The sequence below is a fragment of the Macaca nemestrina genome, chromosome 19, assembly GCF_043159975.1.
Source record: "Macaca nemestrina isolate mMacNem1 chromosome 19, mMacNem.hap1, whole genome shotgun sequence".
In the NCBI taxonomy this organism is placed as follows: Eukaryota; Metazoa; Chordata; class Mammalia; order Primates; family Cercopithecidae; genus Macaca; species Macaca nemestrina.
The window spans coordinates 20,927,768-20,940,769 of NC_092143.1; the positions used below are offsets into that span (position 1 = coordinate 20,927,768).

The 13,002-nt window shown below is 42.2% G+C and overlaps 1 protein-coding gene and 1 long non-coding RNA gene across 7 annotated transcripts in view; both read left to right on the forward strand.

Annotated features, from left to right (window-relative positions):
- The window catches only part of LOC105477048 (collagen and calcium binding EGF domains 1), a 288,584-nt gene that overhangs the window by 86,017 nt on the left and 189,565 nt on the right, over nt 1-13,002 (forward strand). The gene's annotated exons all lie outside the window — the stretch shown is intronic.
- The window catches only part of LOC139360005 (uncharacterized), a 98,037-nt gene that overhangs the window by 16,505 nt on the left and 68,530 nt on the right, over nt 1-13,002 (forward strand). The window lies entirely within an intron of this gene.

A 13,002-nucleotide genomic window follows, 5' to 3' on the forward strand; every position in this document is an offset into this window, starting at 1 on the left:
AGTTTGTGCCATTGCACTCCAGCCTCAGTGACAGAGCAAGACTGTCTTCCCCTACCAAAAACAAAAAACAAAAAACAAACAAACAAAACCATCAGAGAAAAACATCGTTGTGCTTCAATTTTAAAGAGGTGAGAGGTTTAGAGTTACAAGTGTGGGATTGTGAAAGTCATTAAGAACTAACCATATTGATATATTTTAATTATTTTTTAATAAAGATGGGGTCTCACTATGTTGCCCAGGCTGGTCTCAAACTTCTGGGCTCAAGTGATCCTCCTGCCCAGGCACCCAAAGTGCTGGATTACAGGCGTGAGCCACTGTGCCTGGCCTCTATATTGATATTTTTAATTAAAATTCCACAAGTTAGACAATTGAAGTCTAAAAAGAATGGAACATACTGAATGCAGTTTAAAACATTCAGTGTAATTTGTAAGTTTCCCTTAAAATAATTGTTTAAAATTTGCTTACATAGAATCAGATTTGTAAGTTGAACTAGAATTCTTCAGAGGAAAACAGGAATTTGAATTTTAACTTCAATACATTGAATACTAATTTTTAAAATCAGTAAGACAAAACAACTCTTGAATCTTTTCTATATACAGAAATCCCTCTCAAGGGTACAAAAAAATCACACTGACAGAAAACATATTTTGCTGTTTGTACCTTGACATGGCTTAACTGGTGGCAAAATGATTCCTGTGTTCTGCCTGCTACTATGTAGTTGCATGGTTATCCTCTACCACCCCCAACCCCATCCGTCCCCTGCAGCTGATGTAGATACACAGGTGCAGAGCATGCTCCTATTTTTGATCCAGTTACTTCCCCTAAGAGCAGGTCTTTGCCCTTCCCACCCCACTCCCCAACTCAAGCTCCTGATGAAGGAGTTTCCTTTAGGTCTGTCTTCTCCAAATTCCTTTAGGATTTAAAGTCCATACCTTGCAATTTAGCACTTAATGATATGCCCTCTTGTCACAGTCTCTAATTCTTTCAGTATGTGTGAGTCCTTCCTTCCCAACCAGACTAGGAATTCTTTTCTTGCTTATTCCCGCATCTTGGTTCCAGCCAGCCATCTAATATGTTTTTTTTTTTTTTAAATGACCCTTGAGATTGGGTGAGTTCTTTTCCCTAACCACTTGGAGTGAAAGGAAGTCACCCAAGGCCAGCTTTAAGACTTGTCTGCATGGGGCAGCTTCCGTTGCATAGCACTGCGCTCAGGCTTCAGATACCTTGGTTTGCATCTTGGCTCCATTATTTATTGGCTGGTGTGATCTTGGCTAATTTATTTCAGCTGTCTAAGCCTCAGTTTCTACAGGCTCTTAGCCCAGTTCCTGACAAATAATAAAGCTCCATAAATAATCATTGTTATTGGTAAAGTCAGCTGCCCAGAAAACCTCTACTTTCTAGGGAAGAATAGAATGACACAATCTCCAGCAAGAGTGCGGGGAAGCACTCTCCATTAGCCCTAGAATTGCTGTAGCCTTTTTGCTGCCTTGGGGAAGACAGGAGGCTGGGGCCCTCTGAGCATTGTTCTAAGCTGCCACCACAACACTGCCTGGAGGGAGGGTTATTAAGGGCGTATGAAGAGCCAGTGCTTCTGCCAAAGAATTAAGATCTTACTTGTCACTTGAGATTGGCCCCAGTGGCTCTTAACCTGTTCAAAAATGTGCAAAGACTTGTTGACTGAGATACTATCCTCTATCTAAGCCTATGCTTAGACCTGTGAATTCTGGAAACTGAGTAGAGGCATTCACTGGCTTAGGGGTATGAAGAGTCATGCCAAGCCCAGCAGCCTGTCACTTCTGAGTTGGACTCCAGGTATGTAGCTTGGAACCAGCAAACAGTAGACTTTACCCTGCTCTTAAGACTTTATGGACATCTGTTTTCTCAGTGACTCTATATTTCAATCTATAACTCTGAACTTGATGCGTAAGTCTCAGGCTCACTTTCGAAGCCTTTGATGTCATGAATGGCATTTTCCTGCACTCGGTATACAGAAAAATGCTGCTGCTGCTGCTTTTTTTTTTTTTTTTTTTGACAGAGTCGCGCTCTGTTTCCCAGGCTGGAGTGCAGTGGCACAATCTTGGCTCACTACAACCTCAGCCTCCCAGGTTCAAGCGATTCTGCTGCCTCAGCCTCCCAAGTAGCTGGGGTTACAGGCACATGCCACCATGCCCAGCTAATTTTTTGTATTTTTAGTACAGATGGGGTTTCACCATGTTAACCAGGCTGATCTCAAACTCCTGACCTCAAGAGATCCACCCACCTTGGCCTCCCAAAGTGCTGTGATTATAGGCATGAGCCTATAATCTGTGCCTGGCCCAGAACAATGCTTCTTGACAGTCCTCTGCTTCACTCACGTATGGGCTTCTCCTAAAATGTGTTTTGAATAATGGTCTTTCTGCTTTCTGAAAACTTTGGCCATGCATTTCCTTTTGAGTGGTGATCAGTGGCTCATAAAGAAAGGCTATATACACATATGCATCCCAGGAGCCCTTTCCTTTCTTTTCTCTCTAGTCCTGGCTGACACTCTGTCCACCTCTTACTCGAAAGCAAGGGAAGAAGCTACAAGTAGCAGCTGAGTGATACTTAATACATTATGAAGGCAGAGCTGCAGTGTGATGTTAAGATTGCATTGATCATATGTTGGAATAGCCAGAGCCGGCGGTGAGATCTCTTCTCAGAACCGTGCAGGTGTGGAGCTCCCAGTTCTTTGAAAGCAAGCATACTGTTGCAAACGGGTTAATTTCCTCATTGTCTTTGTGCTAAAGCTTGAAGTCCCACATAGTGAAAGTATTCAGGAAGCTGAGTGTACCTGATTCAAAGGGCATGGGCTTTGGGGCATCTCAGTTGACTGTTATGCATAATAGAGATGTTGTGGGCTGTGCCCACATCAAACCCTTGCGCCTTTCCTGTTGGCAGCCTGTGAATCCCCAGGGGCGCTGGCGGAGCAGGTGGGAGCTGCATCCTGAAACCCACTTTGCTAGCTGGCTCTGTGAAGAATGCGCCGGTTCACCTTTGACCTCCGTGTGGGGCTCCGTTCCTCATGTGTCCATCTGGGGCTTGTTGGGCGTATTTTCTGAGTGACCTCTGGAGCCCTCTTAGGAAGTAGCTGCAGGCACCCATGCTCCTTTCCCTGTTGGAAAACAGATCAGACAAGGCCAGATATGCAAGGCGTGTGAGATGAGCCCTTCTGAAAAGGAGCACTTAGACAATCTGTTGAAAACACATTAAATTCTGGTGGATTCCAAAATCTTTTTTTGTTCTGAAGCTTTGTTCTGTCAAGACCGCTTGAGGATAAAATTTTCTCTGACTAGAGTCTAGTAATCTTTTCTGTTCTAGTGGTACGTTGGCCTGTTACTTTATTGGGGTATTTGGGAGGCAGGAGGGGTAAGGGGCAATAGAGCCTAGAATGATGTTAAATGGTCTTTATATTAAAATCCATTCTTGGAAGTTAATTTTGGAACAGTATCTTAATACCTGCACAAAAGTATCAGGACACATAAATGACTTTGTATCCAAAACCCAACTTAAGATATGAGACAATGAGACACTTCAATAAAGTTAATGCACCTGCTTGGTCATCCCTTCCTCTTTTCAGCCCTCTCTGCTCCAGCCAGATTTAGCCACTGTTGCAAACTTGGTGTTCATTGCTCCCATGTACTTTCCTCTACTTTTAAACTTAGGCATGTATCCCTAAGTGACAGAGTAGTATTTTTCATGTTTCTAACCTTCATATATTTTGTGTGTCTTTGTATGACTTTCTGCTAAATATTAGGTTTGTGTGCTACATCCAGGTAAACTCAAGCAGTTCTCATTAGCTGGCGTCCACTTTTCTATCATATCCCATTGCATGAATAAACCAAAGTCAGAGAAAGCACTGATTAGTACAGAAGAAAATGGAAATCTTGCCCAATCACATTGAATATCGTCCCTGGTATTTGCCCAATCATCTTGAAATAACTGGGTCATTACTTGTATGGGTAGGTTTTCTGGTATATTTTAAGAATTGAAAAAGTTATGCTTTCCTGATGTTTATAGGAGAGGAATAGACCCTTTATAGAGAATGCCTTTGCAAATACACTTAAATAAACATAACACATGAAGAATGTATTGGGTAAGGGTGAAACTGATCGTGAGTAAAGATACTTTTAGAGTAAACTAGGCCAAAAAGTAAGAAGTTCATGACTAAATTGTGGCAGTAGGGATTCAGGGAAATAGAAAGATTTAAGAAACACTGAGAGGGTAGAACCTATAGTACTTGGCTGACCAGATGTGGAGACTGAGGTAAGGGAGAAGCCAAGGATGACTCCTGTCTGGCTTTGGTCTACTGGTTGAGCAATGGAACTGTTCTCTAGCATGTGGAAAACCTAGGAAGGAGCTGTTCTAATGGTGATGATGGTGGATTTTAAGATAATTTTAGATGTGTACCTGCTAAGTTTGACACATCTGTGAGATATGCAAGAGGAACTGTTCAATAAGCCACTGCATATGAGTCTGGGGCACAGAGATTTGTGAGCAGGAGATCTACTTTTGAGAGTCACTGGAATATGAATGGTGGTTGAAGCCAAGGAAGTAGATGATGCTTCAAGATGTGTTTGCATGAGAAGGGAAGATGGCTGAAGACAGAACCCAACAGAATGCTAAGGAATCGAGAAGCAAGTATGGGGAGCAGTGGCCAAAAAACAGAAGGAGAAAAGTGCTGTCTCAAAGATAGAGGGGAAGTTTCAGGAAGGAGGAGTTGGTCAACAGATCCACATATGACAAGTCACGTAATGCAAGCACTCAAGTCTGTTGGATTTCCCAACACAGAGGACATTGGTGACCTTCAGGAGAGCTGTGTAAGTGGAAGGTGGGGGATAGAAGCCTGATTACTGATTAGCAAAGACTGGATAATGAGAGAAGAGATGACACATATAGATGACTGCTTCAAGAGATTTGGATGGGCCCAAGAGAAACAGATGGGTAGCAAGGGCCTAATGTGTAGGTTTGAGGAAAATCTTCTATTTTGAATACAGGAGAGGCATGAACACTTTTATGTGCTAAAGGGAAAGACTCGGTGTAGAAGAGAAACTTGATTATGAACAAGAGAGAAGTTTTCACTAATCCACAGTAAACACTTTCTATTAAAGTTTCATTTGAAATGCTTATAATCCAGTCTTCAAAGTTTCCCCTTGAAAATTCTTACCTCTCTTGAGTAGTTAACAAATTTGACTTCAAAGAGCCTTCCCTAGATCATTTCATTGCTGATGTGAAATTTAAAATGGGGGCTTGTTCTTGTGCCTTCTCTAAAACACATCTCTCAAGCAGGTGGTAAGGACTGAGGGTGGCTCTTCTTAGAAATGCTAAGATGGTATTTGGCAGGAATGACTCTAAATCATTTTGTCTTGCATCAACACGTTGGCCCAAGTTTCTTAAATAATCTCTGACATGATCAGGAAGTAGGAATCTAGGGGGTCTGGAATGCAAAGTTAAATTGTAGTGTTGACCTGTAGGGAGTCCAAAGAAAATCCTGGAAAAGGAATTGTGTAAATAACAATAATAGCTAATGCTTATTGAACACTCATGTGACAAACGCTACTGAGTACCTTGTTTAATATATTTCTCTTTAATTTTCAAAATAAACCCCATTACGTATATACTTTTTAATCCCCATTTTTACTTGTTTGTTTATTTATTTATTTATTTATTTTATTATTTTTTGAGATGGAGTCTCACTGTCGCCCAGGCTGGAGTGCAATGGCACAATCTCAGCTCACTGCAACCTCCCAAACTGGAGTGCAGTGGTGTAATATCAGCTCACTACAACCTCCGCTGCCCGGATTCAAGAGATTCTCCTGCCTCAGCTTCCCAAGTAGCTGGGACTACAGGCACGTGCCACCACACACAGTTAATTTTTAGTAGACAGGATTTCACCATGTTGTTCAGGCTGCTCTCGAACTCCTGACCCCAGGTGATCCACCTGCCTCGGCCTCCCAAAGTGCTGGGATTGCAGGAGTAAACCCCCACATCTGGCCGTTAATCCCCATTTTTAAATCAGGTAAATCCAGAACCTGGGGTTTGAAGAAATTAATCAGTGTCACACAGGAAGTGGTTCAGATTTGAACCTGGGTTGAGACCAGAGTCCGTGTCTAACCGTTGTGCAATGTTAGCTTTCAAGCTCAGCAAGGTGCCCTAGGACAGAATCTGAGGCTGCTGAGAGCAGCTGAAGGGAATAAGGGAAGAATGAATGTCTAAATCCAGCTATGCCCAGTTCCTTTTGGCATAGTGTGATTTATGGGACTATGTAATGATGATGCTTTGCAGTTTTATCTTTACAGTCAGTCCCCAACTAAGGAGTTGTACCCAATAGTTCATTATATGTCTGTTGTTTGAAATTTGGAATGATTCTACAACTGGAACAATAATGGTAAATAGTGAGTAGGCTCCAGTCTAGCTCATCTGAGTCTGTGGAATAATCCACCCATAAACTGGTTCAGATAATCAGATTCTGGACTCTCTGAGGGCTTTCATGTCATTCGTGAACTCCTGGGCCATATTCCACAGTGCTGACTGGTACATGCTTATCTAAATGTCAGCCAAAAGCATGCAAAATTAGAGAACCAAATCTGCATTGTAAAAATACTATGTTTTCAGCTGTACTGGACAGGACTTTTGGCTCAACCTTTGTTTTCAAGAGTAAGTACCATGCTTTCCTTTGATTGGACTGACTGAGGCAGTGAGTGCTTATGTGCATTTTTTTTCAATTCAGCACACCTTTTATGGAATACCTACTCTATCCTACCCTATGCCAGGCCCTGCACCGGGCACTGGGGATACAGACATGATTTGGACAGTCTCATGTCCAACTAATTATAAAACAGTGAGATAAGTGTCACAGTAGAAGCATGAACCAAGGAAGCACAGCACATTTGGAGTGTGGGCATTTATCAGAAAAGGTTTCTTTGAACAGCTGGTGAAATATGTAGTGAGAGAAATAGCATTCTTCTTGCAAATATAAGGTTAACCCATTTTGGTTAACAAGGCACTCATGTTCAGATTTTTCAGATAAAAAGATGATTTTTTTTTCTTCTAAAACAGCATGGGTAACAAAAGATTCAAGATTAAGATACAGCCTCCGGAGATGATTCTTGTGTTTCTTGACACCCTTCCAAGGTTTGTTTATGTCACCCTGGGGCCCCGTGGAGATGCTTGGTTTGTAAATGATCCGTGCAAGATACAGGGAGTCGCATATGGATGGGATGTTATCTTTGAAGAGTAAAGTTATGTTTACTACTTTCTTTGAAGACAGTTTGTAATGGGATGTCATGACAGCCTTGTTAAGTATGCAGATAATGAAAATCAGCATCTGACTTCTAAACAAAAGTCGGGGGGAAAGTGCACAGAAAGCCAGGATTTCACCCATGTGCTTTGCGGTTTGCCATGTGGACACTGTCTTTGTCCCAGATGCCTCGCCGCTTTCCCTGAAAGGGTCACTGTGTCCTTCTGTCACATCTGAGGAATTCCATCCTAAGGAAGTAAATAACCAATTTGTGGGAGTTCCAGTGCCTCTAAGGTCTGTCATGGAGTGTGCAAAAGATACACAAATGTGATCTCTGCCCTTGTCTGAAGTATTTTTCCGAAACAATGAATGGACAGTTAAGAATTAAGCATGTATTACTAAGAAAACTTGACTTGTTTTGACAATCATTAAACTTTGGGGTAAATGGGAGTTGAATCGCAAAGCACTATAGGGGTTGAGATCATCGTGGTTGCTTGAGAGCAGTGGCGTGCTTCAGGCGGAAAGCTACAGCTCGGACATTCGAGCATCGCGATTTCTCCTGGTAGCAGATTTCTGACTGGGGCCTGGCTCGCTTATTTCCCCAGTGGAGCAGCTCACTTCCACCTTCACCTTTTCCTCCCAAAGACTGCTAGAGGGAGGATAGCTTATCCCAAAGCCACTCCTAGCAGGTGTCCACTTGGCTCTGGAACCTTTCTCTGGCAACAACTCAAGTACGTCTTACGTTTCAGTCTGAGGGTTTGCTGGGAACGTGAGGTATTTTATCATCCACCTAGAAGTGTTATTTTGGGAGAAACGAGAGGCAGAGTCCCCACAAGCTCTAGGTGGGTAGCCATCTAGGCTGTTGAGAGGTCAAAGAGGCTCCTTGTCATCCCCTGGTTTTCCAGCAAAGCCTTAGCATATGAGAGATGATCCTGGAATACCTAGTAATTATGCAGAATGGCTGGCCACTGGGGAATGCTGGCCAACCTAAGAGTTACCCACCTGGACCACATTCTTTTTCAGGCTCACTTGGCATGATGCTTCTGCCATGAAGCCCTTCTCCTGGTGGGGTGAGATGCCCCTTTAGTCTGTGCTGTACTCCAGCTAGTTCATGCCCTATCCCAACCATCAACCCACCTGTTCTCTATAAGGATAACACTTGTCATTTTCCTCTTGTTATCACTGTGACTGGCTTTTAGCATATAGAGGAAAGATCCAGCTTTAGTGTTCTTAAAGTGTTTAGCTGTTCCCTAAAACATGTTGCAGAAAATGTTATATCAAAAAGATCAAAGTTCACATCACTGCCAGACTCCCTCCTCCTCCATTTCTCCCTGTTGTGCCTCCCAGGGGCAGCAGCCTCTGCTGGGGCAGAACCACCAGCTCCTGTGCAACAGATGACACTCCTGCTGTGGGCACTTTTCCCAGCCTTTGCAATCAAGTCAGGCCAGAACATGCTTTCAGGAGGGCATTGCTTTAATCTTCAGGCATGATGAACACGGTGTAGGTGACAGTGACTGTGGATACTGAGCTCCTTTCTCCAGTCTTGAGGTGGGCCTGGAGCTGCCAGGTCCCTACTGATCACTGGATAAGATGGATGTCTTGCCCCATTCTGACCCTACTTATCAAGCATCTTAGCAACAGCTGACCAAGAACAAATGATACATTTTTAGAGACTTGGTATTTGTTTAAAGTACATATACTGCTAAGCCGACAAAACCAGACAGTGTACATTTCAGGTTTTAAGAAGCAGACATCCTGGTCTAATGCATCTCAAAATTATCCTTCTGAAGAGTTGTCCAAATTGGACATTGAAACAAATGCCTATTGAAGCAATCACATACCATGGAAATTTCCTTCTTTACGAAATATCCCATATCTGCTTGTTTAATTCACGTTTTTCTGTTACAGAAGTAGATGATCAGCTCTCCTTTTAAATACACGTGACTGTGGCCAGTTACTTAGTATGTTGGCTGATATCAAGGGAGTAGTAATTTGACTTTATTGTGTCTGACCAGTAATGTGGACTATAGAGAGGGCCAGTTTGAGACCCTCATCTGCTTTTTTTTCCTGGATAAGTATCACTGTTCTATGTGTCCTCCCACCCCTAGCCCTATGAAAATGGAAGATGGTGCAGTCTAATGGTTAAGAACTCAGGTGTGAGGTCAGATAGACTTGGGATCAGACTCCAGCTTCACATGCACAAGCTCTGCACCCTTGGACAACTTGCCAAACCTCTGTGTTTTGTCTTGAACCTATGAAGAGGAGTAGCATGCTGCTTCCTGGCTCTCTCCATCATTGTTTTGGCCTTACGTGCCCCTCCATCAGCGAAGCTCTTATGGGGTGAAGAGGGGCCCTCGTTAGATAAGTTTTCCAGTTTCTTGTTTACTTTCTCCTCCATTGGACCCTCCCTTACTTGCCTGCCTAAGAGGAGACAAAGTACCGGAGAGAAACTTCCCGTTTTAAAATATGTGGATTGTATCAATGGTCACATGTATTGCGTGTCAGGCTTCCCAGTTCATTTTTACAACAGCACTACAAAGGCATCCTTTTTGGATGTGGAAACAGAGTCATCGAGAGGTTGAGGACCTTTCGGCCTGAAGAGGTCGGGACAGAGCTTCAGATGTCCACCTCCAGCACTTGGCACTTCCTCAGATCTCCATCCTAGCTGCTTTGTATCTTTCTCTTCTAATGTACTTGCCTGGTCTCCAGTATTTTAACAAGGATAAGATGTACTGTTTCTCCTAAAATAAAATTGGTGCTGTGTATCGTTCTAAAAAGATAAGGGAAGGTTTTCTGGGGTGGGAGAAAGAAAGAACAACTGTGTAGTAGGAAGAGAATGCTAATTTCATTTTGTGTTCTTGCTGGATTTAATAACAACACAGGAACATATAATTAGTAGATAATTCTGTAATTACTTAAAGATGAGCAAAAACTTGAAAATGACCCAGGATGTGAAAGGTCTTGAAGCAGGGAGGTATCTTCCCTGGAGGAGGCCAGAGACTGTATTTAAATCAGATGTTTTACAGAGAGATGAGCCATCTTTATCTTTAAAGGCCAAATTCTGACTCCTCACAGGGGTAGAGGTAAGTGATTGTTTTAGAAATAATAATAATAAAAACTTTATTTACAAGAACCTTTAACCAAGGACCTGAATGGTCTACTTGAAATTAATTCATGAATCCTCACAACACTTAGCTTCTCTCATTCCTTCACCTACTTAAGGGTTTCCAGCCCCAGGGACCAAATTCTATGCCCTAATATTTGAGGCAAGTCACAGCTTCTCTTCTTCTAATATTTGAGGAAGTCACAGCTTCTCTTCTTCTCATGGTCATTTTAGAATCTTCTGAGCAAATGGTTAGTATTTGGCTATGGTGGATACACACCCTGGATTTTTTTCAGGGATAGTTTAAGAACTATTGTCCTATTAGTGCTCTGTGTGTAAGAGCTAACAAATGGAGTTTTCTCTTCTTGGGAGCATGTGAGTGTGATTTGAGCTTACCTCCTTTAGTTCCCATGACAGCCCTAGGAGGTCAGTATTGTTACTGCATTTTATGATTCGAGACAAGACACAGAGGCTTAGCAAGTTGTCCAAGGGTGCAGAGCCTGTGCATGTGAAGCTGGAGTCTGATTCCAAGTCTGTCTGACCTCAGGCCTGAGTTCTTAACCATTAGGCTGCACCATCTTTCATTTCATCAGAGCACATAGCAGCTTTGACCACTCTGTAGTCTTCTGGCCCTTACCCCTTGTTCAGGCCTTGCTTCTCTCTGTGGGGTCCTCTTCCCCATGCCTCTTGCTTTCCAAGTCCTACTCATGCCTCAAGGCTTCCCATAAGGCCTTTTCTGGTTTTTACAACTTATGGTGATCACATCTTAAGATTTTTTCCAACTCAGGACTCAGAGGGCTTTTCTCTTTATCCAGTGTCTTGTTACATACATATATATGCCCTTTTTGTATTTATGTATTTTCTGTTTTCAATGTGGTTTTTTTAAAATCTAGATCTTTGTAGATGGGAAAACTTACTTATCCAATGGTTTATACTGGATTTATTCTTTGCATACATACTAGGGATACAAAGAAATATGAAAGAGAAAGATCAGTGCCTTGAATCTTTGCAATTCTAATGAATTGATGAAGGAAGAAAGAAACAATCACATAAAGATGATGATAATAGTGTGTATAACTTCATGATCTCTCTTCTGGTATGGATGTTGAAAGGCAGAAGCAGAATAAGACAGACAGTCACAGGAAAACTTAGCTCATTTTGCTGCTCCAGTATCTTCTGCCATTGTATCACCCTAAAGAAGGATCTTGGCATTATCTGAGTTTGCATTTTTCTTAGGTTTTCATTAGCTTCATGTGACCCAATTTGTGGTGTTAGTAAATATATATATATATATTTTTTTAATGATATTCACATTTGTAATAACAAATGGTCTCTTGCAAATGATGGGCACTTACTTGAATTTAGGTGGATCTTTTTTTGGTATTTCTTACTCCAGTCTTGCTGTACCATGTCTATTTTTAAATGTTTCAGATTTGCGGATGTTCTCACTTTCCTTTATAAGCAAGCTAATCAGTTGTTGAATTTGCTAATCATTTAAAGATGAGCAAAGTGGAAAAGGAAATATCTTTTGGAAAAACTAATAGTAACAAGGGAGGGTGTTGAAGGGTGTGTATGGTGGGAAGGCACAATTTCTTCTAAAATTTCAAAGATTTAAATAGAGAATCTGGCTCAGCAAAAGAATGCACTCCCCTCACTAATTCCATAATGTCCCGTGCTGGACATATACTTTCTCTGCACAAGTTTTGATGTTAGATGATAATAAAAGCAATTAAAAGAAAACTGAGGCTGGGCATAGTGGCTCATGTCTAATCCCATCTCTTTGGGAGATCAAGGTGGGCGGATCACTTGAGCTTAAAAGTTTGAGACCAGCCTGAACAACATGGTGAAACCCCATGCGCTCGTCTGTTTTAATGCTGCTAATAAAGACATACATGAGAGTGGGTAATTTACAAAGGAAAAAGGTTTAATGGACTCACAGTTCCACATGGCTGGAGAGGCCTCACAATCATGGTGGAAGATGAAGGAGGAGCAAAGGCACATCTTACATGGCGATAGGCAAGAGAGTGTATGCAGGGGAACTGCCCTTTATAAAACCATCAGATCTTGTGAGACATATTCACTATCATGAGAACAGCATGGGAAAGACCCTGCCCCCATGATTCAGTTACTTCCCACTTGGTCCCTTCCATGACATGTGGGAATTATGGGAGCTACAATTCAAGATGAGATTTGGGTGGGACACAGCCAAACCACATCACCCTATCTCTACCAAAACTATAAAAAATAAGCTGCTCATGGTGTTGTGTGCCTGTAATCCCAGCTACTCAGGGGGCTGAGGTAGGAAGATCACTTGAGCCTGGGAGGCAGAGGTTACAGTGAGCTGAGATTGCATCACTGCACTCCAGCCTGAGAGACAGAGTGAGACCCTGTCTTACAAAAAAAACAAAAAACAAAAAACCCCTGAGACATAGCTAATAAAATAGATCCCTATCCATAGTACAGAATGGGCCCCTTCTTCCCTCTGAAAGCAAGGGAAATGGGTTTAGAAAAGTTGCTAAGGAAAAATTACTATTTATACTCTCCTCCCTGCCACCCCTTACCAACCTTAAAGGCTTCTTGAAGGAAGATTGGTTCCAAGGCTAGGGGATGAGAGGTGAAGATGCTAACTGAAGAATCAAGACCA